Consider the following 25,195-nt stretch of genomic DNA (forward strand, 5'->3'; position numbering starts at 1 on the left):
ACCAGAGGGGCAGAAGGAGGTTCTGCTGCATCTTAGGAGTCAGGGTGGCTTTCCAGCACCTCAGGATTGATGGAGGGCAGCTCGAATACAGCTGGTGAGCAGCAGGAGCCTGGCTCCACCCGAGGTTTGGTGTGGGTGCAGACAACAGCTCAGTTGTGCACGAAGATTGAGGGTCTGAGGCGAAGGCCTATATTTCGGTATCTGCAAAAATAAGTTAATGTCTTCTAAAAGTACGCTTTTGGCTGAAGAAGAGCTTGCGGTATGTGATGTATCTTTACTATGATTTGAGGGGGAATTAAATATCCATTTGGTGCATTTATGTGCCTTTGTGTGCTCGTTCCTGTGTCCATAAAACACCCCTTCCTCATCCAACACCAACAAGATTTCAGGTATTTCACTCTAGAATCAAGGCTGACGTTATGAGTATCAGATTTTCAATCAGACATCAGTAGCAGGCGCTACTAAGCACGGGTGGTGGGGCGGGGGGAGCAAAGAGGTGAATGAAAAAATTAAAAAAAAACACTTACCTGAATGCTGCCGGGTGCTGCCGCCTCTGTTTCGTCTCCTCACTGCAACAGGAAGCTCTGAGCCTCCCAGAACCCCTGTCCAATCACAATGCTGCCTTAAGCAGTATTGTGATTGGTCTGAGCGCCGTGGTTTGGTGCTCAGACAGGGACTTGGAGGCTTTGCAAGTTCCTCACCAGGCCCTCTTGGGCTGGTCAAACCGTCATGCGTGTTTTAGCGTGTGCTTTACATTCATCCCCTGCTCCTTGCACTGGCCAGACCTGCCCACCCCACCATGAGCAGGAAGAAAAACGAAAACCATAATAACATTAGTTATTATCCTATTCGTTTTCCTTTTTACACTGCTTGCAGGGCAGTGGGGAGACTCTCCTACGCCTTACTGAAGGAGCCGCCACTGTCAGATATACTGCTCAGCTTCAAAAGAGTATTGTCTGCAGCTTCACGACCAAGCCCAAGGCACTTTATTTTCAGTAGTTTTTGCCGTTTTCTCAAAGCATGCTGGGCCGCAGATATCTCCAGGCTCTTGGACTGCCATGGTTCCTTGACATCCAATATACAAATTCTTCAGTCAGCTTTGTCATGTGTAGGCCTTCCAGTCAGTGAGACATCGACAACTCTCCTAGCGCGGTTAGCCAGCAGTTTTTCTTGCACTTCTTGCACTTCTGTCATGGCAGCAAAGCGTTTCAAGCGCCAAGGCTTGTTCCCAGTCTCAGATGAGAAAACCACCAGTTTATTTATTTATTTATTTATTTAGAAGTTTTCTTTAGCGCTAACAAGACCCGAAGGTATCAGAGCGCTTCACAGTAGAGGGCATGAAAAAGAGAACAACATGAAACAAACCCAATAAAAGCAATCAGCGAGAGACAATTTGGAAAGAAGAAAAGTTCGGACAGCAGGGCTTCTTGGTACTGGATTCAGCATTACCGCATGGATTCTGAGACGTTTGCAGCTCCAAGGTATCCATAACCAAGGGAGCGGATAAGGCACAAGGATTTAAGTTGGCTCTTGAATTCTGCATAGGACGGTATAGTTCTGATGTGCGGGGGGATGGCGTTCCATATTTTGGGGGCATTTCCTGAGAAAGAGCAGTCCGCAGTTCTCTTCCTTCTGGTTTTTGGTAGGATGAGCAGCAAGGAATTAGAGCTTCTCAAATTTCTGGCTTGGCCTGCTTTTTTGAGCTTGTTAGCCAGGTATTCCGGTTTGCCGGTGTGGAGGGCCTTGTGGGTTAGGCAGGCCGTTCTGAAGGTACTTCGCATTTCCGCAGGGAGCCATTCGAGTTCTTTGAGTGCCGGGGAGATGTGGTCATATTTTTTGCAGCCTGTGATCAGTCTCACTGCCGCGTGAAGTGTTGTTTTTAGTGGTGCCAGGTGCGATTTGGGGATGCCTGTTAGGATTGAGTTCCCATAGTCCAGTCTTGATAGAACTAGAGATTGCGTGGCTAGTTTGAGGTCCTTGTTGGGAATGTAAGGTTTAATTTTGTTCAAAAGTCTGAGGTTGAAGAATGCGCTTTTCACCGAGTTCTTAATGTGGTTTGTCAGGGTTAGTTTGGGGTCTAGGGTGAAGCCCAGGGATTTAACGGAGTCGGCTAGCGTGAGGTTACCTTTGAGAGCATCGATCGACTTTAGCCACTCGGTGATTTGAGGGTTATCTTCTTTGTTTGAGATGAGGAGTGTTTCTGTCTTATCGGGGTTGAGTTTCAGGTGATTCTTTGTCAGCCAGTCTTGAACTTCATTTAGGACATCGTTGAGTCTGTGGATGTCTTTGAGAGAGGAGGTTTCCAGGTAAATCTGCGTGTCATCCGCGTAGAGGTGGAAGTGGATGTTGGCGTTCCTGAGTAACTTGGCGAGTGGTTCCATGTAGATGTTAAAGAGCTGGGGGGAGAGCACTGATCCTTGAGGGACACCCTTGTTGACTTGCTGGGTATCGGAGGTGAAGTTCTTGATTTTTATTAGTTGCGAACGGTTATGTAAAAAGGAGGAAAACCACTTGAGAACTACCTCGCCAAGGCCGGCTCTTTCTTAATGAGTCGTGATGAGGAGCTTGTGGTCCACCGTGTCGAACGCTGCTGAGAGATCAAGGAGTATGAGGAGGCAGCACTTGTCAGCGTCAAGAGATCCATGGATGTCGTCTATGATGTTCAGCATCGCGGTTTCAGTGCTGCGGCCTTGTCTGAAGCCAGATTGGAGGGGGTCCAGGAGATTGATGTTGTCCAGATGTTGCGTCAGTTGCAGCAGTACACAGCGTTCAAGTGTTTTCGAGAGTAAAGGCAGGTTGGATATCGGTCTGAAATTGTTCAAGTCAGTTGAGTCGAGACCGGGTTTTTTCAGAAGAGGAGTGACTTGTCCCATTTTTAGACAATCGGGGACCACACCGCTTTGTAAGGAGCTGTTTATGATTCTTCCCCAGATGGGCGCTAAGGTAAGCTTCATTTTTTTGATTAAAGATGGGGGAATGGGGTCTGAAATGTGTGCTGAAGGTTTGGAGGTCGAGATCAGCGCGATTATCTCAGTTTCCTGGACGGGGCGAAAGCTTAGCCAGGGGGAGGGAAAGGAGTCGGATGGGAGTGCCACTGGGGTGGCCGAGTAGCTCTTCTGGAGGTGTGGGTTGTTGATGTCTAGAGATAGTTCGATTTTTAGGACTTTATCGTTGAAGAAGTTGGCAAAGTTGTCACAGAGTTCTTTGGAAGCCTGTAGGGTTGAGGGCAGGGGCTTTGTTGTTTGTTGTCTGATTATGTTGTAGAGTTCTTTGGGTCTGTTTTTGGATTTGACCAATGCCTCGCGGAAGAAGCTGGATTTCTTGTTTTTGATATGGTTGTTGTACTTCCTACGGGCTGATTTTAGTTGAAGGCGGAGAATGGCGGTTGGGTTGTTTCTCCACTTTCTTTCTTTGGTTCTCAGGTTTCTTCTTTCTGCGTTGAGGTCCGCAGTGAACCAGGTTCTGGATGGAGTGGCTCGGCTTCTTTTGAGCTTTAGAGGAGCTAGATTGTCAAGTATGGAGACTACCCCCGAGTTATAGTGGTCGACGAGGTCGTTGGTCGAGAGGTGCATTGTGTTATTTGGAAGAAGTGCGCTTAGTTGACCTTCCAGGATGTCTTGGGGTACTTGGGAGAGGTTTCTCGACCATTTAGGGGGGTCTTGCGGAGGTTTAAGCGAGATGATGGGATGATTGATGTGGAATAAGATCATGTGGTGATCTGACCAGTCAACTGGTAGTATGTGGTTGACCGTGATAGAATTCTTTTGGGCAATGATGGCATCCAATGTGGCTCCTTTGTAATGAGTCTCCTCAGTACAGTGTTGGGTGAGGTTGTTCTCATCAAGGAGGCTAGATAGCGATTTGATTAGAGGGTTATGGGTCTCATTCCATCGGATGTTCAGATCACCAAGAATTATGTTTTTGGAGTCGCCAAGTGTGTCTTGTGCAATCAGGTTTGATAGTTGTTCTCCAAACTCGTTGTTTCTGCCCGGGGGGTGATAGAGTAGGTGGCACAGTAGAGAGTCGTTGTCTTTTGTCTTGATGACGGTGGATAGGCATTCAAAGGAGTCATACTCGAAGGAGGAGGTTTCTGTGATGCCCCAGCTGTCCTTGTGGATGATGGCGACCCCACCTCCTCGTTGTTTAATCCTATCTTTGGAGATGAGGGAGAAGCCGGGTGGAACCAGCATGTCTAGGCAGGGAGAGGATGTCTTATTAAGCCAAGTCTCCGTGAGGAACGCAACGTCAATGTCATGTGTGAGGATGGCTTCGGCTAAGTCCGTTGCGTGTAGTGAGGCCGATCTGCAGTTGATTAGGAGGCAGTTGGTGAATTTCTCCTGATTGCTGGTGGTTCCCTCTTTAGTCTCTCTAGGTATAGCGGTGAGGACTGGTAATCTCTGTGTTTTGACGATGGGTAGGTCTTTCCGGTGACCTGTGAAGACTTGGATTTTGGATTTGGGTGACTCCGTAGTGGAGGAGTCATAGGTGGCGGCTAGTAAGGCTGCTTCCCTGTCTGACATAGGAGGTTCTGATCTAAGCGGCCTGGCGGTCGGGTGATTTGAGCCCACTGGAGTGGGAGAAGAAATAGAGGACGTTTTGACGTGGGGGGAGAGTTTGTAGGGGTTACAGACTATACGAAGGTTAGAGATGATTTCTGATAGACCATGGGTGATAGTGTTGACCTGGTTTTCCAGGGCTGCGAGCCGTTTTGATATGGCCTCAAGGAAGGGGATGTGGGCATCCGCAGTGGGTCCGAGAGTGCTAGGGTTCGAGAGGGTGGGTTGGGAGATAGGGGTCAGGGTGAAGGACGGGGGGGTGTTCAGGGTGGGTTGGGGGATAGGGGTCAGGGTGAAGGACGAGGGGGTGTTCAGGGGAGGGTCAGGCGGGGGTTTAGACAAGGGGGAGGAAGGGAGGAGGACAGGAGGGGGTTTGGACAGGGGTGGATTGAGAGATGTAGGGAGACTCGAGGGGAAGTGGCTCGTTATCTGAAGGCAGCCTGTTGGCGTGGGGGTGATTGCTGTAGGAGGCTGTCGGAGCCTGGTGTTAAGGGAGGTGAGGTAGTTGGAGGAAGGGGTAGAGGAGGGGGATTGAGTGTCCTGTGGATGTTGGGTGGCTGTGCATGGAGGGTGAGGTATTGCCGGGGGAGGGGGGGCCTGTCGGGCTGGATAGGGGTTGCGGAAGGGAATATCGAGGACTTCACTGTTAGTTGTGGTCGTGGTCGGAGGCGGCGTAGGGGCGAGGATAGGGAGGGTGGGAGGGGCTGACCTGAGTGCGGGAAATATGGAGTCGAAAGCTTCCAGGTTCTCGTTGTTAGCTTGGATGAGGACCGTGCCATTGGTAAAGATGGTCACGGTTATGTATCCTCTGCCAGCTGATCTGAACGGAAGAGTCGCAGTTAGTTTGCAGCTGTGGAGAGTGGAAGTTGTTTTGGCGATACACATCCGCGATCTAATCGTGGAGACCCAGTATTCCGGTCTTTCAGTGTGGAATATTAGGTCCATCTTTGTCGGTCCATTGGAGGCCGAGTGGTAGATGTCCGTGATTAGGGTTTCTTTGTGATTGCGAATGAGTTTCTGCTTGAAGGTGCGTCGCAACTTAGTAGAGAGGAGTGGGGGGAAAATGATGGTTAAGGAGTTCCGGCTGTGAGGTTTAAGGTGGGCAAGTGGGGCTGGTGGAGGAGGGGGGCGCTGGTCCCGGGCCATCGTGGGTGTGGTGGAGGGGGAGCCTGATTAGGTAGGGGAGTGGCGCTAGGGTGGCCCGGAGGGCAGGCGACGGATCGAAGGTGCGGTTCAGTAGGACACATGGTTAGAAGTCATGTGGGGCATTGCAGGCCCTCCTGGTCCGCTGTTCTGCGCAACGGCGTGCAGGTGATGGTCGGGGGCAGGGCAGTTAGACCCAGGTTAAAGATTGGTCGCTGGCAAAAATCTGTGCAACACGGATACAAAGGGTCTTCTTGAACGCAAGATTATTCCCAAGTTTCTGACTCATGGGGCAAGTATGTGTCCAACCTTGGAAGCACAATAGGGGATGCTTTCTTTATTCAAATTGTGAAAGGAGAACTGCCCCTTGTCCCTTGGTTTTTAGGGGCTTCTGGTGCACAATTGGTCTGGTGTGGATATGCATTAGTGCAAGACGGAGCCAAAAGAGCCATCAATAGATGGCAGCCTGGAACTTAAGAGAAGATGCAAGTTTAAATCAGGCAGGCAAAATCTACTTGAAACAAATTGTCTGCAACCGCTACCGAGTCAATAGAGAGACCCCAACCCGTGGGTTCATGAGCACAGGAACACACAGGCTGTCATGTCCATCAAGGAGAATGATTCACCAGCTCAGAAACCACCTTGGGGTGCAGTAAAGCATTGGGGACCCTAATTGGATACGTCTATTCATCATAAAATAGTAAAGACCTGACACATATGATGCACACACCCAATATGCACAGCCATGTGGGTAGGACAGTGCCCCAGGTATGGGGGGACAGGACAGACCTGTACAGGCAAGAGCTAGTAGGAAGCGTCACCGCAGGGGTGCAGGTGAAAGTCCCTTAGCCCTACACTGTACTTGGTGCCACGATTCAACTCATAGCCAGGAATGAGGGAACAGGAGCCACCATCACTCAGGTTTGGGAGAGCCTTTTGGGTGACCGCCAGCACCTCTAGTAGACTCACGAGTTTACAGGAGAGAAAGACACTGAAGAGGCTAGAAATGAAAGAACAGTACTGTGCGGCACAGCTTTTCCAGGCCACGTGGAGGACATCGGGCCCTTCAATACACAAGCTTAGGTATATATATACATAAAAACACACACGCATATACACACACAAACGCACACACACACTCACACACTCTCTCACACACACACACACACACACTCTCAGACATACACACACTCACTCTCACACACACAGCACAGCACAGCTGTTTTCTTGGCTTCGTTCTTCTAGGCGTGAGCGTTTCCCAGCTGGGCCCATGACCCTTGTTCATTGTTCTGGTCTTTGGTTTGGCGCCAGAATGCGAGGGCGGGAGTCATGCCTCTACAGAAAGACATGTCCGAGGAGAGGGACTGCACTACTTGTCTACCCTCTGCTTCTCAATAGAACCACCATGGCACTCATGGAAGCATCCCCTACAAGGTGCTGAGAAGGGTATCCGTGAGGGCTGGGTCCATGCCACCCACCCACCCACCGAGGGCGTGCCAGTCCTGATTCAAGCTTAACCGAGGCTTCATAATTAGATACTTGTTCATTTTTTGTTTTTGGGCATTTTATAACGCTGGAATTATACTAGGGGCCGCAGAGGCTGGAAGTGGGCAGGTTCCCTCTCCGATGCTGAGAGGACCTGGTTAAAAGCCATGTGCAAGGTGGCCTGTGGGAAAGGTGGCCATGTGAGTGGCTGCACAGAAAGAGGGTACGCCCTCATCAGGTTGGAAATAGTGAGTTGTACAGTGAGCCAACCCTGGCATATGTGGAGTGTTAGGAGAGTGACCGCCTACAATGTGTCTATCATAAGGGATCTGGAGTGCTTTCAAAGCTGCCCATCGGTAAGCGGGTGAACACAGAGGTCTCAAGTTGTACCATGCTGAGATATTCCGCTACTCGTGGGTGTCTTTACCCAAGTAAATGGGGTAATAGTAGCCTCTGTTATTAACAGAGCACCAGACTGGCACAACTGTGGGAGAAAGCACCAAATAGAAAACACATGACCTCATCTCTGTGTGCATTCTGGTTCTGGTAGTCCAGTCCTGCTATGTGAGGGGAACTTTTTACCATTGTTGTGATGGGCTATTATATGTGGATTATTGCTTTAATTCCACATGTTCCATACATATCCAAAATTACTTGAACATGTAAGGGAGCTTTCAGAAATCCTTGTTGCCATTACCACCAGAAGCTGATTGGATAAACATGTTTGCTTAACATCTTTTGCATTTTCCTTCAAATTATGTATGTTCAGACTGTCTCCGTTTTGATGGATCTTAGAATTCTTTTTTGGGAAAGATCTTTCCAGGGAACCCTTGGAGGTTAAATCTCCAGCAAAGGGGTTGTGGTAACCTACTGTGCCTGTTCTGTTTCAGCCCAGATTTGAAGGGTCCATGAACGCTTTGTGCTCGTCCACGTTAAAAATGTCGGACCATAGTTCAGAGCATGACTTCAGATTCCTGAAATATCACAGCGGCCAGCGGCTTGCCAGGTCCCAGGGGCAAATCGAGTTCAGTAGGATTAGCAAGAGCTTCCAGGGACATTTCAGGGCATAGTTCTCATTTCTAAATCTAGTTTTGAATGTGACTGCCTAGAGATTGTGTCACTATGAAGAAACGCTTATGAAGAAATACCTTTGCAAAGAAACCACAGAGAATGTAATCAGTTCTAGCACATTTTATTTGGGTACACTAGGCAAAAAAAGTAAAATGTAGTGTTTACTAAAAATGATCACGTCTAGGCCAGAGCTAGGGATAGTTTGAGACTTGGTTCCTGATGTATGAAATTGCTATTCACAAAAAGTGGTTGCAAATTGTGCACTGGCTTTCTGCAAACGAAAAGGAATTTTGCAAACCTACCTATGTGCTAATAGGTTGCATCACAAAATTCCATATTGTAGTGGGTCGGATTCGGACTTACCTTATCAATATTCATGAGGTAGGTCATAAATTATAACTCACTGCGAATGGGTGACATCACAGGCATGGTGCTCTGCTGGGGTCAGCAGACCACTATGTCTATGATCGGATTTTAAATAAAGGCAACTTTTCTAAAAATGTGGTCCATTTTCCTCAAAGGAAACAGAGCTGCATTTAAGAATGAAAGGGTTTTTTGTTTGTTTGAGAGTTGGCTGTGGTCCAAGCACTGTCTACTCCCCATCAAACCTTTTTATTAAACATTCACGAAGGGGAAAGGGTCACTCCTGGGACACAGTGTGGACTACTTTATTTATTCAGGAGCTTATCCAGGTCTCCGCATGTTCACCAAATTACAATCTGGCTGGTACACGTTTTTTTTTTGCAGAGTTTTGTATAGCGCGAACTAGAACCAAACCGAATCAGAGCGCTTTACATAGCACCAGTTACGTTACACGAGGACACACTTTCATTTTAGGCACGGGGAGATTAAGTGAATTGCCCAGAATCACAGGGGGTTATTGGCGTCGTTACCGAGACTCGAACCAAGTTCCCCAGGTCCGAGGTCGAGCGCCCTAGCCGTTAGGCCAACCCCAATGGTCAGAGGGAGACTACATCTCCAGACCTACTAAAAATTGATGTTGGCACACAGGTCGATTGGGACAACCATTTAATAGCCGACGCACAAGCTGACTAGCACCCTAAAAATAGATGGGTCCACTGCTGCATGTATTACATGTGAGCACACACACCATTGTGACAATATCTTTCCGGAATTCTTAACTAGCATTACACCTTGTTCTGGGCTTTTCTTCTGTAGAGCTTCTTGTTATGAGACCACCCCTTAGGGGACTTTTCAGGAATACCAGCGTACCCCATAAGTGCTAGCCTTGAAGAAGTCAGTGTGACTAAACATGTGTCGGGTGTTATTCAATGACGAATGTATAGAAGATTACAGAGCCTGGCTTTTCTCTGCAATAAACCACAGAATTGAAATATCTACACGCATACTTACTGTATGGACTGATCATACTTTTTAGACTTCTGTTTTAGTACTGTGATAATCTTTCTTTGATGTAATGTACACAGTGGGTCTTGTGGTCCAGTGTGTGTTGGCACCCCAGGTAGTAGGGTGTTCGATATCGAAATAGCACCAACTCAGGATTATGTGAAGTATTCGTAAACATATTATATCCAGAGATAATTTTACAAAGAGGTGCGATTGTGTTTCACTACAACCATCGGAATTGTAAATCATTTATGAATGGGATAACACCTCCTTTGAGGTGTTGGTTACATTTCTGTGTTTTCCGACTAGATTTCATTTGCAAAACATTGATACATACCTTAATAAATCTCTGTTTAGAAGAGATTCCATAAACATACCCGTTCCAAAAAGCAATTTATTAATGGTTCCTAAACCCATTTTGCGGTTCAGTAACGTGTTACCAAATCAGAAAATGGGTTAAGTATATAACAAAAAGCCATTTTGCGGTCATAAACCCAGTGCTTTTGTGAATCTCAGACTTTGAAATTAAGGGCCTGATGTACCCAGCATTTTGCAGTTGCAAAGTTAGAGTTAGGAGGATGAAATACATTTTCTTCACTATTTAAGTTTGCTTATTTTGGTCCAACTAGTTCTAATTGAATTTTTAATTCTTGACGATTCATTGTAGTGGGTTCTTAATAATAGTATTTATTCTTAAAATTATGCTTCTGTGGCGCAGAAGAGAAACAGACAGAAACACTTGTGTGAGAGTTCGAGTAATTGTATTCAGTTGTTTCACTCTATCTCTTGCTTTAGGTATCGTTGAAATAGCCAGGGTATGGGGAGGAGCCACTCCTCTTGAGGCTTGTTAGGTGGTGGTCGTCTTCTCTCTTTCTCTTCAGAGATGAACTCCCAGGGTTATGCGGCAGGGAAACAAACAAAGAAACAAGCATTTACAATGCAATGGTCTCGGCATTGTTAAAGTTAGAGTTATTGGCATTGCTCATGACATTATTTTTATTTATGTTTTGGTTTTTAAAACATATAAATAAATGGCATTATCATTTACAATGCCAATAGCTTAATCGCTCGCAAATGCCAGACCTATTGCATTTGCACCCACACAGAGCCACACACACAAAGCCACCCACACACACAGAGAGCCACCCACACACACACAGAGCCACCCACACAGACCGAGCCACCTACAAAAAAAGCTACCCACACAGAGCCACACACACACAGACAGACAGAGCCACACACACACACACAGAGCCACACACACACACAGAGCCACACACACACACACAGAGCCACACACACACACACACACACACAGCCACACACACACAGAGACACACACACACACACACAGAACCACACACACAGAACCACACACACAGAGCCACACACACACAGAGCCACACACACACACACAGAGCCACACACACACACACAGAGCCACACACACACACACAGAGCCACACACACACACAGCCACACACACAGACTCAGAGAGCCACACACACAGACTCAGAGAGCCACACACACAGAGAGACACACACACACACACACAGAGCCACACACAGGGAACAGAGGCCAGATAAAACGATCACAACAAGGGAACAGAGTCCAGAAAAAACGATCACAACGAGGGAACAGAGGTCAGAAAAGCAAGCACAACGAGGGAACAGGGGGCAGAAAAGCAAGCACAGCAAGGGAACAGGGGGCAGAAAAACAAGCACAACGAGGGAACAAGAGGCACAAAAGCAAGCACAACGAGGGAACAGGGGGCAGAAAAACAAGCACAATGAGGGAACGGGGGGCAGAAAAGCAAGCACAACGAGGGAACAGGGGGGGGGCAGAAAAGCAAGCACAACGAGGGAACAGGGGGGAGCAGAAAAGCAAGCACAGCGAGGGAACAGGGGGGCAGAAAAACAAGCACAACGAGGGAACGGGGGGCAGAAAAGCAAGCACAACGAGGGAACAGGGGGGAAAGCAAGCACAACGAGGGAACGGGGGGCAGAAAAGCAAGCACAACGATGGAACGGGGCAAAAAAGCAAGCACAACGAGGGAACGGGGGCAGAAAAGCAAGCACAACGAGGGAACAGGCGGGGCAGAAAAGCAAGCACAATGAGGGAATGGGGTCAGAAAAGCAAGCACAACGAGGGAACAGGGGGCAGAAAAGCAAGCACAACGAGGGAACGAGGGGGGCAGAAAAGCAAGCACAACGAGGGAACAGGGGGGGCCAAAAAGCACGCACAACGAGAGAATGGGGGGGCAGAAAAGCAAGCACAACAAGGGAACGGGGGGCAGAAAAGCAAGCACAAGGAGGGAACGGGGGGCAGAAAAGCAAGCACAACATAAAGAGTCGGTCTGTAAATAAGTTCATAAAAAAAGCACACCACGAAGATATAGCCTTGCGCCGACTTTGTGGGTCAGCGCAAGGCTAGTTAATAAACTAACGCCTCTCGATTCTAGTGTGACAAGCAGGCTGATTATTTGCAACAATGTGTCCACAGATAATCACAAATAACAGCCGCAGATTGAAATAGCCCTCTCCATCTGACCTCGGACCTGGGGATCTGGGTTCGAGTCTCGGTAACGACGCCAAAACCTCCTGTGATTCTGGGCAAATCACTTAATCTCCCCGTGCCTAAAATGAAAGTGTGTCCTCATGTAACGTAACTGGAAAATATGTAAAGCGCTCTGATACCTGATTCGGTTCGGGTCTAGTTCGCGCTATATAAAACTCTGAAAAAAAAAAAAACCACCCACAGGCACGGTGTCAAAGTATGATGAATCCGTGTAACAAAAAAAGGAGAGTGGGTGAATGGATATACAAGGCGCAATTGTAACTACAGTCACAAAAAAAACGTTTCTTGGTATTACCCTGAGGTAATTCCTACGGTGCACAGAGATTGTATACGCTTCTCCTTTTTTGGTTCCTTGAGATTTCACTGCCACACCAAGAACCTATGCTGGGTCGACGATTGATCCATCGCACTCGCTAGTGACCGAGACCAATACCAGGGACCACAGTAAGCAAAAGGGAACGCCCATTACAATAAAAAAATGTGCACGTCGCCTCGCAGACCGCTGGAACCCCCTGTCTTTGCAAACTGCAGAAAGCAACACCAAGGGTGAGACGAGAAAATAAACACATCTGGGTAACAAGCGGGACTCCGTCTGTGCCAACTGCCCTACCGCAAAGCAGCACAACCTGCAATTAAACTAAATGGGTAACAAAGACAGTAAATCACACATGATGACCTAGGTTGCACTGCAGCTTCCATTTGTGAGTGACTATACGGAATTTCGGGCGCGTCGCTCTCACCTGACCGGTAAAAGGCCGCTACATCAGCGGGCTCCTTTGCTGTCTCTTCATTGGGCTCCCCCGCGCTGCTAGCGACACTCATTGTGGCGACTGAAGCCCAGCTTTACTCCGAGATTCACTCGCCAGGATTTCTGGTCAAAAACGCGGAGAACAGAGGGGTGAAGATATTGCAATGCAGCGCTTCAGAAGCTCAGTCTCTTCTCCATCTTGTTTTTAGCGGCCGGGTAGGCGGGGGGAGGGACGGTTTCCTGCGAGGATTGTTGTCACGGCCTAGACTGGAGACGGGTACACAATCCCTCAGTTCTTCACTACCAGTCGTTTTGTCAATCTGGTAATGTACAGAGTAACAAGCCGTCAGGAGGGCAGTCCAACACCACCACGTTTCTCCGAGGCGAAGCAGAAATGCCTCGGAGAAACCACCGTCATTTTCGGGATTGAGGGGCGTGTTTTTCGTTCTCTCCTCTTCCCATTGGCTGGAATGTAAACTTCCAGCCAATGGGAAGAGGAGAGAAAGAAAACAGAAAGAAACGAAAAAACACACCCCTCAATCCCAAAAAGACGGGGCTTAAACGGACAGACGCCCCTCTCCTCCAATGGCTGGCCTCCATTTAGGAAGCCAGCCAATGGAGAAGAGGGGTGGGTTCAAGCCCCACTACTGAAAAACATAAAATCTCGCCAGCGAGACTGCGCAAGCGCAGCCTTCGCTAGGCCGAGATCTAAAAAACCAAGGTGAGGACACGAGTCCTTAACGTGATTTGGGGAAAGGTTTGGGGGAGGATAGTCACACGACCAAACAAACCCGTCACCGGCACTCAATATGCTGGCATTCTGCTCTAGCAAACATGTGCTCTCATTTATTCGCGTGGCAAGCGGTAGCGGTTGTTCTTGCTATCACCGCCTGACCCGTCTCTGGGAGCTGTCGCTCCTCTGCCCCAAGCGGCCCCCTAGCCCGTATCTTGTGCAGCCACGCCCCTCCTGGGATGCCTCGTCTGTGCCTCGTCTCTGCTTTGTCTCTGCTTCTTGCCGGATAGGGGACCCGCTCCCTCTTTCGGTCCTCCACAGCGTTCGTCCGCTCATCTCCCGGTTCCGGTTTTCCGCCCTCCGCTTCATATACTCCTGGTGACACGGAGAAGGTCCGGACTCTCTCCCGGTCCTTGCGCAGCCCATCTTCTTCTGTTCTCCTCTCTCGAGCTCTCCCGTTACCTCTTCCTGCATCTTTTTTCATCCAGCGGCTGATGTCACATAACCCGGTCACATGATCCATGGCCGGGTCTGAGAGCAAGAGCGCCTTAAAGGAACAGTCAGCTGCTTCCGATAGAGGTGGCTGTTGATAAAGGAGGAAACAAGGAGAGATGTAAGACGGAAAATGGTCCACGACAGAGTCCTGCAGCTTCGCCTGACGTGACGACGATTCGTCACAGCTTCATTCCAGCATAACTCTGCCTGCTTTGCTATATCTAATTTAGCAGAGAGTAGGATCTGACTAGCATAAGACCACACCTTGAACCTTACACAAGATGACCCATTTCCCGATGGTAACCACTCCTTCTTAACTGTCTATCCATGACTGTATTTATTTATTTATTTATTTATTTGCGAGTTTGTAACGCGCTAGGATCACCTCCCGAAGGAGTATCTCCGCGCTTTTGGCAACCTAGAAGCAAATAAACAACCTGTCGCTGTGTCTCCATGATTTAGAATAGGAACGTTTTCAGCTGTCGCCTAAATGCGGGGTGCTCATTGCAGAGTCTCAGGGAAAGTGGAAGGGTATTCCACAACATGGGGCCCGCAATGGAAAGTGCTCTGTCACCTTGTCTCACCTTTTTCGCTCTAGGTATCTGCAGCAAGGCCTGTTCACTTGATCTCAAGGACCGTGAAGGCACGTAGGGAGAGAATTTGCTAAGCAGATATAGAGGGCCTTTTCTTAAAAGACACTTGTGCATAATGCAACATACCTTAAACTTCACCCTTTGTTTCACAGAGAGCCAATGCAACGCAGTCAGAAGGGGTTTAGAGGGTGTTCGGGGGGGTTTATTAAGGACAAGGCGGGCCGCTGTATTTTGGACAACCTGCAATCTAGAGGTAACCCCCTCATTTGCTGAGAGGAGCAACCCGTTGCAGTAGTCCAACCGACTCAATATCAGGGCTTGTACCAGGGTCTTCCTTGTTGAGTCCGGCAGTAGGGGAAATACCTTCCGCAACATCCCAATTATGTGGAAACAGGACCCTACCACTTGGGCAGTATGGTTTTTAAAAGAGAGGTCCTGGTCTAGACGAACCCCGAGATCCTTGACCACCTGTTTAGGCTCAGGGACTGGGCCAAGGTCTTGTGGCCACCAGTCCGGGGACCAAAGGATTTTGGCTTCCCCGAACAGCATCACCTCCGTTTTCGCAACATTGCATTGCAGGAGGTTAGATGCCATCCAGTGGGCCACTGCCTTCATCCCCTGGGAGAAGGAGTTCCTGATCTCATCCGTAAGGATTTTAAAAGGGAAGAGGAGTTGGGTATCATCCGCGTATGACGCAGGGATGAACCCATGGGATCTCATGATGTTAGCGAGGGGGGCCACGTAGATATTAAATAAGGTAGGGCTCAGGCAGGAGCCCTGTGGCACCCCCTTTGAGATTCCCGACTCCTCTGACCGATAGGCACCCAAGGTGACTGTTTGGGTGCGATCCATCAGGAAACTCCTCAACCATGCCAGAGCCTTATCTTCCAGGCCGATGTTAACAAGCCTGGCGGTCATGATGTCGTGTGACACAGTATCAAACGCCGCAGACAAATCCAACAGGACCAGGATAACAGAGTAACCTTTATCCTGGAACCTGTGTAGATCGTCTGCGACTGACAGCAAGGTGGTCTCGGTGCTGTGCCCTGGCCTAAAACCCGACTGGGAGGGATCCAACCCATTAGTCTCTTCGATGAATTTAGACAGGTGTCGGTTAACGTGTTTCTCCATAATCTTACCCATAAAGGGGAGAAGGGAGATCGGCCGTAAATTGGCTAAGTCCGTCCAGGGAATGGCAGAGTTCTTCCTCAGAGGTCTCACCAAGGCCCGTTTCCAGTCTCTCGGCACTTCTCCAGTGCTCAGAGATAGGTTTATTAACTTTTGAATTTCTGGGCCCAGGACATCAGACAGCAAAGGCATAATGCGAGCTGGAATGATATCCAGGGGGCTACCGCTCTTGATCTGAGTAGTTAATGTAGTAACCTCTTCTAGTGAGATGGGGGGAAAGCTTTTAAGGCTAGCTACGGTTGAGTTCGAAGATACCTTATTGTCTGAGAGATTTATGACAGCTGTCTCGTTTAACTTAGCAGCCACTATCTTTTCATAGATGGCATCAATTTTCCTCGTAAAAAATAGTGCGATCTCATCACATAGTGCCTGAGAGGCATTCTCCGTTGTTTCACAAGCTGCCGGTAAATGTTAGTAGGATTTTATACAACAGCCCTGGATCTTTCCCAGCCTCTGCTAGTTGTGTTCCTATATAATTTTTCCGAGCTACCCTGATAGCTTTATGATATTTCCTTAAGGAGACTTTATGCAGTTCCTTATCCTCAGACCTTCGAGACCGTCTCCATGCTTTTTCTAGCTTCCTGGTTTTTTGTTTGAGCAATCTCAAGCTTTCAGAAAACCAGACTTCTTGTCTGTTTGCCTTGCGTGCTTTATATATTTTCAGAGGAATGGTAGAGTTTATGGCTGCACTAATAGCCTGCTCAAGCCGCTGGAGCTCAGTAATTAAATCCACCGACTGACCAGTGGACAGGTGAGCTTTATATACCTCTGCAAAGGCCTCGGCAGTTAGTTTGTGCCAGGGTCTTCTTTTAGTGGCAAGTGCAGTCTGTATGTCTGGTGTATTCATGGTATCAGTATAGAATTCCAGAATAAAATGGTCTGTCCATTCAACCTGGGTGGAAGCTGCACATATTGTCCGGGGTGAATTCGAGAACACTAGGTCCAAAGTATGGCCTGCCTCATGCGTAGGCCCATAGTTAATTTTTTTTAGACCTAAGATCTCAAGATCCGTTAAAAGAGTTCTAACATCCAGGCAGTCTTCCAACTCTCCATGCAAATTAAAGTCTCCTATTGACAGGAAGTTTTGATTTTGATCTACAAAAGGTAGTAGGGCTTCCATGAGGGAGATAGAAAAATTTCCACTCGGGCCTGGGGGGCGATAAACCAGGGCACCCTTTCTTTGTTCCCTCGATGCGGAATTAAGTTTATAAACTAATAGTTCCATCTGCGGGGTACTGATTTCATCCAGAATGGTAATTTTAAGTTCCTCCTTATGCACTATTGCAACCCCCCCTCCTACTTTATTCAGACGATCCATCCGGACTATTTTGTACCCTAATGGGATGCTCAGCGCAATAGCAGGGACTAGATGGGGTTTGAGCCAGGTCTCCGTTATAAAACAGATATCAGGTAGCTCCGTATCTATCATGTCCCAAATTTGAGTGCTATGCTTTACTAATGATCGTGCATTACAAAGTAGGTTTTTACTCCCCGCAAAGGAATTAGGCTTACTGTAAGGTCCACCCACGGTGTTGGACACTGCAGTGGGCCTAGCAATACTGATTTGCTGTTGATCGGTATTATGGTGGAACTGCGTTCTACATACAAAACACGAGAACGGCCCCTCTAGATGATGGTCTATCTTACCGGCACAAGTAGTCGGTAAACGCTCACGTACTACTGTTAGCGTCTGGGGACTATATATGATCCTCTCATGTCCGGAGACCTCGACCACACCGCCGGAGTGAGTCGCCATATCCTCCTGCCCCTAGCCCCGTCCTGTCGCGGACGGGCGCAGACGGGCAGGTCTTTGGCTCGTCTTAGGCGCAGGAGTAGGCGCCACCCTGCGCGCCAACGCTGCGCGCTGGAGCCGACGAGGGGCTAAATAGCCCTGAAATGCTGGAGGTCTAGAGCGCTAACCGCTCGACTCTCCGTGTGTCCCGTCCCTGCCCCGCCCTCCAAACACCGCGATTGGCTGCAGTGCCGGTTCAGGGGTCAAGAGGCAGAAAGGAACAATCCCACTATTAAGCCCTGTGTGAGTGCAGGTAAGTGGAATTTTTCGACAGCGTGATTATACACAGCTAATAGCAACAATTGTACAGTACAGTTTCAATAAAAATAAAAATAGTGACTACAGTGCCAAGTGAATTTAAAATCATTCAATTGCTCTGCTATAGCCACCTCAGAGTTTCAACAGCGTGAGAGATATCAAAATGCAGGTTCGGCGCCAAGCGGGGTGGGAGAAGCTGCCACCAACTCCTTACCGCACAGCGCGACCGCCTCCTCGCCGCCTAAATAGCCCTGAAATGCTGGAGGTCTAGAGCGCTAACCGCTCGACTCTCCGTGTGTCCCGTCCCTGCCCCGCCCTCCAAACACCGCGATTGGCTGCAGTGCCGGTTCAGGGGTCAAGAGGCAGAAAGGAACAATCCCACTATTAAGCCCTGTGTGAGTGCAGGTAAGTGGAATTTTTCGACAGCGTGATTATACACAGCTAATAGCAACAATTGTACAGTACAGTTTCAATAAAAATAAAAATAGTGACTACAGTGCCAAGTGAATTTAAAATCATTCAATTGCTCTGCTATAGCCACCTCAGAGTTTCAACAGCGTGAGAGATATCAAAATGCAGGTTCGGCGCCAAGCGTCAGATCTGCTTCTGGGCCACTCTTCGTCCTGCCCATTTTAGAACACTTTCCTTCCATATGGCCATTGTCATTTCTTTACCTGTTGCCAAGCACGGCCGAAAACTCAGTTTTTTTCCACCTTAGGGTTTAGTCTTAGACAGAGAGAGGGCCCAGAGACAATTATGTGTATTCACACAATATTTGGGCCCACATGATTCAGATTCCACACTAATGATTCCGAAGCGCAGTCTGTGCTTCAACAATTCAACGTCACTATACCGGGCACATCTGAAAGAGACACGTTAGTGATAGATTCCTTACCTTAGAATATCCCCAGGCGTCAGACTGGATCCGGAAATGTTTGCGTAGCAGTACCCTTGCGCATCGGTAGGCGTCGTCTGCGGCTCCGCGTCCGTCGTCGGCGTCGTGGGCGCCGTGATGACGTCGTCGGAGTACTTAGACGTCGCCTTCGCGTGCTGACGTCAGTTCTTCTTTTTTCCACGCCAGCAGCGCAGATCCGGAGAAAGTGGTACCTTAGTCTTTTTTGACGAAACTTTTTTGATCCTTTTTGATCGTTTCTTTTCGAGTCTTCGACTCCGGAATGGTGCCGATAGGGATGCCAGGTTTTAAACCCTGTGAGGACTGCGACCGACTGATGTCGGTCATCGACCCTCACCGTCGGTGTCTCCACTGTCTCGGCGTCGACCACGTCGACAAGACCTGTTCCGACTGCCGGGCCCTGACTTCGAAAGCTAGGTGGGAGCGGTCCCGCAAGCGACTCGAACTCCGGCAGTCGGCCCCGTGCCAGGAAAGGTCCCGGTCCGGACGGAGGACGAGGGACCGGTCACGGGAGCGGAGCCATCGGAGCGCCGGGAGTCGACATCACTCCTCAGGGTCGAAGTCGTCAGGTAAGCACAAGAAGTCAAAGAGACGTCATCGCTTTTCCGACTCCGCTCGCGCGACGCGGCCGGGTGTTCAGGTGGCACCACCCACGCGGCTCCGTCGGAGTCGCAGGCGTCGCGTCCAGCCCCATACCCTCCGGTCCCTGGCCCGTGCGCGACGCCGGAGGAGATCGAGCGGTTCCTCATGGCCATGAGGTCCCTCACTCCCCCGACGGGCTCCGCGGCGCCTTCGGGCCCAGCGGACCCGTCTGGGGGCCCTAGCGGGTAGGGGGCTTTGGGCCCGACGCCGTCGGGTTATTCGGGCCCGGCGCCGCAGGCCCCCACTGGATCCGGTTCCGGATCCGGGTCGCCGCCGGTGGAGTTAACGGCCTCCCCCGCGCCGGTCCCTCAGGTGTCACCCCCGGTGCCGTCTTCGGGCGGCGCCGTCCCCGATGCCTCCCTCGATCCGGTTCCGGCGCCGCTTTCGACGCCGTTCGGAGAGTTCGTTTTCCATGAACCGGGCCTATCATTTGATCCCCCTGAGTACCAGGAGATGGGTGATGAGGAGTATTGGGAGGGGTCTGAGGACCCTCTGACACAGGAGTGTCAGTCCCAGGAGGACTGGACAGGTGGACTTGGGGATGCCAGTGATCTGGACACTTCGTCAGTCACTGGTTTTGTCTCCCCTCCTACCGTGGCTACGGAGGAGGGGGCTACCTACAGTGTGGTGCTGACGCGGGCGGCCAAGGCCTTGGGCCTTGAACTCCCCGTCGCGGCCGTGAGGACTAACCTCCTCACTGAGGTCCTTAAACCGCAGTCAAGCTTGGCTGAGCCTCTGCTGTCGTTTAATGAGGCCTTGACTGACGTTCATGTGGGCACTTAATCCAGGCCCGCTACAGGTTCGCCTGTAGATAGTAACGTGGCCAGACGCCACCGCCCGGCCCCGGGCGACCCTTGTTTCCTGTCCACCCACCCCACCCCTGAGAGCCTGGTGATCCAGGCCTCAAATTTCCAGACCGCATTCCCGTCGGCTCCGCCTGACAGGGAATCCAAGAGGTTTGAGCAATACGGAAAGAAGGTATTCTCCTCCCTAAGTCTGGGACTGCGGTCTTCCAACACCGCATGCCTCTTGGGCCGCTACACCCACTCCCTGTGGGATACGGTCGCGGATTGCTGCCAGAATGCCGGTTGGAGGTACGGGCTAAACTCGGCCAAGCCCTTGTGGAAGGCCGAGATGCGGCACGTTATTCTATCCGGTGTGGACTGGATAACACCGACTCACTAGGTAGAGCGATGGCAACGACGGTGGCGATTCGTCGCCACGTCTGGTTGAGGTCCGCCAACTTCTCGGCTGATGTCCAGAATACACTCATGGACATGCCTTTTGATGGCCGTCGCCTTTTTGGCGACAAGGCAGACCATGCGCTTGAGCGTTTTAAGGACTCCAGGGCTACGGCCAAGTCCTTGGGGCTCTCGGCCCCGCGCCAGCAAACGGCTGCTTTTTGGCCCTTTCGTGGCCAAGGAAGGGGTGTACCCACACGTGCTGCCAGCCACGCGCCGCAGGGTAATACCCAACGCGGTGGCGGCCGTGGAAACCGCCGTGGCGGCGGTCGGGGACAAGGGCGAGGACAGTCCACACCTTCCCCCGCAGCATCCGCCTCAAAACCCTCCTAGTCCGTGCTTTCAGGCCCATGTGTCGCCAGTGGGGGGCAGGGTTCGCCATCACCTCCTCCACTGGCGCACTGTCACGTCGGACAGGTGGGTGCTGCAAATCGTCCGAAGGGGCTACTCCCTCCCCTTCGAGGCGACCCCTCCAGCCATGCCACTGCAGAACCACCGTGTATCGGGGGATCATTTGCGACTTCTGCAGGAGGAAGTTACGGCCCTCTTGGCCAAGGGGGCCATCGAGCGCGTTCCTGGAGCAGAAGTAGGGTGTGGTTGCTACTCCCACTACTTTCTGGTACCCAAGAAGGACACAGGGGGTCTACGCCCTATCTTGGATCTAAGGAACGTCAACGGCTTCCTCCGGAAGGAGAAGTTCAAAATGCTGACACTGGCTCAGGTCTTAGCTGCCCTGGACCCAGGAGACTGGATGGTAGCGTTGGACTTGCAGGACGCTTATTTCCACATCCCCGTCCTGCAGGCCCACCGGCATTACCTGCGGTTCACGGGAGGCCACGAGCACTTTCAGTTTACCGTGCTCCCCTTCGGCCTTACCAGCGCCCCACGGGTGTTCACGAAGGTGATGGCGGTGGTCGCAGCTCATCTGCGCAAGTTAGGGGTTTCAGTCTTCTCCTACCTCGACGACTGGTTGTTGAAGGCGGGCTCGCCCCAAACAGTCGTCAGCCACCTCCAGACGACGGCAAACCTCCTGCACCTGCTGGGGTTTTCCATCAATGTGCCGAAGTCACACCTGTGCCCCTCTCAGAAGCTCCTCTTCATCGGAGCAGTTCTCGACTGGGCGCAGTTTTGGGTTTATCCTCCCGAACAGCGGGTTCGGGACATTCAGGCTCTGATTCCACTCTTTCAGCCTTTGTCCAGAGTCTCGGTCAGGTTGACGCTGCGGCTTCTGGGGCTGATGGCCTCCTGCATCCTTCTGGTGCATCACGCCCGGTGGCGGATGCGGGCTCTGCAGTGGGACCTGAAGTTTCAGTGGGCCCAGTATCAGGGCAACCTATCCAACCATGTCCTGATCTCGGAGGGCACTGCGAGACAGCTGCAGTGGTGGCTCACGGACCGCGATTGGGTCAGCGGCAGATCCCTCTCCCTTCCCCAACCGGAGCACGTAGTTGTGACGGACGCGACCCTCCAGGGCTGGGGAGGCCACATGGGAGAGGCGGAGATTAGAGGCCTCTGGTCTCCGGCGGAGTCCCAGCTCCATATCAACCTTTTGGAGCTGCGGGCGATTCGTCTAGCACTGAAGGCATTCCTCCCCTCTGTTCGGGGGAGTGTAGTGCAGGTGTTCACGGACAACACCACCGCCATGTGGTACTGCAACAAACAGGGCGGGTGGGGTCGTGGACCCTTTGTCAGGAGGCTCTGCGCCTCTGGCAGTGGCTGGAACATCAGGGCGTGACCCTGGTGGTTCAACACCTGGCAGGTTCTCTGAACGCCAGGGCGGATGAACTCAGCTGTCGGTGCATGATGGATCACGAATGGCATCTGAACTTGGACGTGGCGCAAGGCCTCTTTCAACAGTGGGGAGAGCCTTGGTTAGATCTATTCGCCACCGAAGAGAACGCGCAATGTCATCAGTTCTGCGCGTTGGAGTTTCCAAGGCGGCACTCGCTCGGAGACGCTTTTCGTCGCGAGTGGAGTTGCGGTCTATTGTACGCCTTTCTGCCTATACCACTTCTGCCCAGAGTGCTGAAGAAGATCAAGCGCGACCGGGCCCAAGTCATCCTTGTGGCTCCGGACTGGGCACGAAGGTACTGGTATCCAGAGCTACTCAGTATGTCAGTCGATCCCCTGGTTCGTCTGCCTCTTCAGGAGGACCTTCTGTCGCAGCAGCAGGGGACGGTCCTCCACCCGAACCTGTCCAGTCTCCACCTCCATGCTTGGAGATTGAGCTGCGACAGTTGAGGCCATTTGACTTGCCTCCTGAGGTCTGTAATGTCATTCTGGCGGCCAGGCGGCCCTCCACAAAGTCGGTATACGCCTGCAGGTGGAACAGATTTGTGGCATGGTGCACAGCAAAGGCTGTGGATCCTCTTGCTGTCCCTCTTTCTGAGGTTCTTCTCTTCCTTCTTTCTCTTGCCCAGCAGGGCTCTGCTCTGGGCACTATCAAGGGCTACCTTTCTGCCCTTTCAGCCTTCCTAAGGCTGCCTGATCAACCTTCTTTGTTCAAGTACCCTATTGTAACTCGTTTTTTCTAAAGGGCATCACACACATGTTCCCTCCTGTTCCGTTTGTGATGCCTCAGTGGGACTTGAACCTGGTTCTTACGTTTCTGATGTGCGCTCCCTTTGAGCCACTTCACAACTGTCCTCTCCGTCTTCTTACTTTGAAGACTGCTTTCCTGGTTGTCATCACCTCTGCCAGGAGAGTGAGTGAGCTCCAGGCTCTTTCATGTACACCCCCTTTCCTTTCTGTCCATCCGGACAAGGTTGTGTTGCGTACTAAGCCATCTTTCCTGCCCAAGGTTGTCACGTCCTTCCATATCGGGCAGTCTATCACCTTGCCCACCTTCTTTCCGCACCGCATCCCTCTAAAGAGGAAGAGCGGCTCCACCGTCTGGACCCAAAACGTGCGCTTTCATTCTACTTGGATCGCACACGCCAGTTCTGGGTGGATGACCAACTCCTTGGTGGTTACGTGGGTGCTAAGAAGGGAAAAGCGGTGCACAAGCGGACCATCTCTCGGTGGATCATCTTGTGTATCCAGGCATGTTACTCCTTGGCTAAAAAGGAGCCCCCTGTTGGATTGCGGGCTCATTCCACCCGGGCCACGGCGACTACAACTGCCCTGGGCCGGGGAGTGCCCTTGCAGGACATTTGCCAGGCGGCTACGTGGGCCTCGCTGCACACGTTTGCAAGACAATACTGCCTGGACAGTCAAGTCCAGAGGGATGGCTTCTTTGGCCGTTCCGTCCTCCAGGACTTTCTGGTGTGATTATTTTTTTTAATTATTTTTTTTTAACCTTTATTGGTAGCAAATACGTGTACAAGGATGGGCCTACAACCATCACGGCCGGCCGCTAGAAAAATCAAACATTGCAAGCATTATGTAAAGTGGCAACAGTTCAGAGCATAAGATAATATCAAAACAGTACAGAAGTGGGAAGTGAGTACAGCAGCTCGAGTCAGGATGAAGAAGGTTCATTTTCAAATAAAGAACTAAACAAAAAATGTCGCACAGTTACTCCCAGTCTAGCGATAGTATACAAATCAGGATAGTAAAAACAATGACAATACAGGGGAGGGCCCCCATCAGGGGATAAAATACAAATGGCAGGAGAAGTGGAAACACAATCCCATCATGCAACAAGTCGAAACCCCACCCTCCCGCTTCAAACACCCCGCAAGAACAGGGGCAACGACGACACGTAAAAGAGAAGAAAGACTAAAGGGCCATGGAAACAAATACTAATCTAACACCCAACCCGCAACCCCCCACCCTGCACACCCGCAGAAGGCCATGGCCTACCCCCCAGCCGCGTGCCTGTCGCCCTAGAGAACCCGAAATATAGAAAGATAGGAAAGGGAAGAAGAAAGAGAAAAGAAAATATAAGCGGAGGAGGGCTCACATCGCGCCGCCCGGCCCCTCCCATTACCCCAACACTACAGAAATCCCACGAAGGAAGCAATAACACAAGGAAAATGGACAAATCCCGGGCATAAAAACAATGAAATATCAGTCGAATACACCCACCGCATCGTTTAACAGTGATAGAGCAGATAAGCCGTAAGCCATCTCAACCCTGACCCCGTCTGTCAATGAGACTGCCTGAAGTCCTCTCAGAAATCAATGTGAGGCACAGTCTTGAAGGTCCAAACAAAATGAACGGGTCCGGGAGGGACGAGGCCATAAAAACCCATAAGAATCTAAATCCATCACAATATAGATAACGAAGATCAGGCAATAACAACGCCGGTCCCATGAACCTCCCAAAGCTGGCAAGGAGTAGCAACACCCAGGAGATGTAAGTCAAACAGTCCGGCCACTGCCGTGATACATCCAGGCCAGTCCAAAAAGGAAAGCGACGCTCCACCTCCAACCGCCAGCCGGAGATGC

At 50.6% G+C, this 25,195-nt stretch overlaps 1 protein-coding gene across 2 annotated transcripts in view; it reads left to right on the forward strand.

Annotated features, from left to right (window-relative positions):
• Positions 1–25,195, forward strand: part of RBMS2 (RNA binding motif single stranded interacting protein 2) — a 257,679-nt gene that overhangs the window by 180,419 nt on the left and 52,065 nt on the right. The gene's annotated exons all lie outside the window — the stretch shown is intronic.

Source organism: Lissotriton helveticus, chromosome 1_1 (assembly GCF_964261635.1).
Source record: "Lissotriton helveticus chromosome 1_1, aLisHel1.1, whole genome shotgun sequence".
Taxonomy (NCBI): Eukaryota; Metazoa; Chordata; class Amphibia; order Caudata; family Salamandridae; genus Lissotriton; species Lissotriton helveticus.